The 2,752-nt window shown below is 42.3% G+C and overlaps 1 pseudogene; it reads right to left on the minus strand.

Moving 5' to 3' along the window:
• Positions 1-333: 333 nt before the first annotated feature.
• On the minus strand, positions 334-1,486 carry LOC116643674 (annotated as a pseudogene).
• Positions 1,487-2,752: the final 1,266 nt, after the last annotated feature.

Raw genomic sequence — 2,752 nt, forward strand, 5'->3', positions numbered from 1 at the left:
TTTGTTTTTGTTTTGGGGGGGGGGTATGGAAAGAGTATGTTGCAGTTAAGAAAAAAATATAAAACTTTCTTGGCAAAAGAAAGAAAAAAAGTTCTTTTGATCTCCTTGAATGCAGCACACACAAAAAGTGACGGTTCCCCTAGGCTCCCTCAGGAATGGAGGAATAAGCAGAGGGCAGGAGTGCAGAGATTTTTTTTTTCCATACCCAGGCCTGTGAAAAATGATGACCAAGTGTTAGTCCTGAGCAGGCCCATGGATGGTGTGTATTCCTGGTTAGCCCTCTGGAGTCTGGGAGCATCAGCATCTCCAATAATTTATTTGTATAGGCATACGTCAGAGATACTGTGGGTTCGGTTCCTGGGAGAAGGCACAGGGGGTGTCCTGGGAGATGTGAGATCCTTGTATAGTGGCAACCATAGGCATGTAAGTGTCATTGCTGCTGAGGAAGAGGTGGCCCACCTGCTGGGTAAGAGGTCCCATCATGGAGGCAGGCTGGAGAGAAATGGCGTGATCCATCTCTGGTGGCAGAACTGAAGCTGAAGGCTGCATGAGGTATGATTGGTGGTGCATCTAGGATGGGTTAGGTGCTTGTAGAGGAGATGTCTGAGTCACTCTCTGATCCAAAGACACAGGAGATGGAAGACATGGGGAGAGTGTAGACCGAGCAAGCATCCTGCTGGGGGTGATGTTATAAGGAGCTGGGGAAAACCCATTCTGAAGAGCTGTGGTGGGGTCATAGGTCAAGGCTATACCACCCATATCTGCATTCCTTGGCCAGGCCCGTCCATTTTGCACAGATTTTCCTTGGTTCTGTCATTTCTTTGGACCACCATCAGCAAATTTGCAAAGCAAGGGATCAGGCGGAGCTGGTACTCCAGCAGATGCCTTAATATATTTTCCATTAAAGTGGGTGATGATGGCTTCACACTTCTCTGTGGACTCCATTCTTGCAAAGCCAAACCTCTGCTGGTCCCACTGGTGTCTCGGAGGATTTGAGTGGAGATAACCTGGCCAAAGGGCTTCAGCATCCCCTCCGGTTCTTGCTTAACCATTGCTAGTGGAAGGTTTGATAGGTATGAATTTGTGGGGTCCTGCTCCTGTTGCGTTGTCATCTGTGCCTGTATGCCACTGGCCTTCAGTGCTGTGACAGCTTTCTGTGCTGCTGAAGGACTGTCAAAGTCCACAAAACCACAGCCTTTGCATTTGTTTGTGCTCTTGTCCAGTATGACCTCGGTGGAGATTGGTACAATTTGACAGGGTTCTGGTCAGTAAGTGCCTGGTTGCAACCCCTGGATATAGAGGTTGGTTTTGTTCAGCTGGTCCTTTCCATTGCTCCCACTGCTGCTGCTAGGGGTACTGCTGCTTGGACTAGGTGATGCCATCTGCTGAGGCAAGGACACATACAGCTTCTTGTTTTTGTTATAGCCAAAAGTCGAAATCCCAGGCCTGGAAACCACTGAGAGCAGCATTTTCTCTTGAATGTAAGGTGGCTGAGCCTTTTCATGTGTTTATTGGCCATTTAGATGTCTTCTTTGAAGAACTGTCTATTCAGATTTTTTGCCCATTTTTAAATTGGGTTGTCTTTTTATTGCTGAGTTGTAAAGATTTTTGTTGTTGTTGTTTTAACATATTTTGGATAAAAGATATTTATTAGATATATGGTTTGCAAATGTTTTCTCCTACTCCTGGCTTCACTTTTCACTTTCTTGATAGTAACCTTAGAAGCACAAAATTTTAAATTGTGATGATGTCCAATTTACCTTTTTAAATTTTTATTTGTGCTTTTGCTGCCATGTCTAAGAAACCACTGCCTAATTTACACTTATGAAAATTTATGCCTATTTTTTTCCCAAGAATTTTATAGTTTTAAGTGCTTGCATTTAGGACCTTGATCCATTTTAAGTTCATTTTGTAGATGGTGTGAGATATGGATCCAAATTGATTCTTTTGCATGTGGATATCCAGTTGTCCCACTTGTCAAAAAAAATATTTTTTCCTTGTTGAATTGTTGTGGCACATTTGTTGATAATCACTCACAAATGTGAATGATTATTTCTGGACTTTCAATTGTATTCCATTGGTGAGTGTGTATGTCTGTCCTTATATCAGTGCCACACACTCTTGAATACTGTAGTTTTGTAATAAGTTTTGAAATTGGGAAGAAGTCCTTCAATTTTGTTCTTTTTTGAGATTGTTTTGGCCAGTCTGGTTCCCTTAATTTCCAAATGAATATAAGCCAGTAGTATCCATATTGTTTCCATATGGATAAGCTTGTTAATTTTATGAGAAAGGTAGCTGGGTATTTGAAAAGAGATTGCTTTAAATCTGTAGTGCAATTTGGGGAGTATTGTCATTTTAACAATACAAAATCTTCCAATCAATGACAAGGATGTTTTTCTATTTATTTAGGTCTTTTAAAATGTCTTTCAATGGGGCTCCTAAGTGGCTTAGTTGGTTAAGCATCTGCCTTCGGCTCAGCTCATGATCCCAGGATCCTGGGATTGAGTTCTGCATTGAGTTCCCTGCTCAGTGGGAAGCCTGCTTCTCCCTCTCCCACTCTCCCTGCTTGTGTTCCCTCTTTTGCTGTCTTTCTCTCTGTCAAATAAATAAATAAAATCTTTATTTTTTATTTTTTTATTTTTAAAGATTTTATTTATTTATTTGACAGAGGGAGACACAGCGAGAGAGGCAACACAAGCAGAGGGAGTGGGAGAGGGAGAAGCAGGCTTCCCACTGAGAGGGAGCCTGATGC

The sequence above is a fragment of the Phoca vitulina genome, unplaced genomic scaffold (assembly GCF_004348235.1).
Source record: "Phoca vitulina isolate PV1807 unplaced genomic scaffold, GSC_HSeal_1.0 scaffold27, whole genome shotgun sequence".
NCBI classification, from domain to species: domain Eukaryota; kingdom Metazoa; phylum Chordata; class Mammalia; order Carnivora; family Phocidae; genus Phoca; species Phoca vitulina.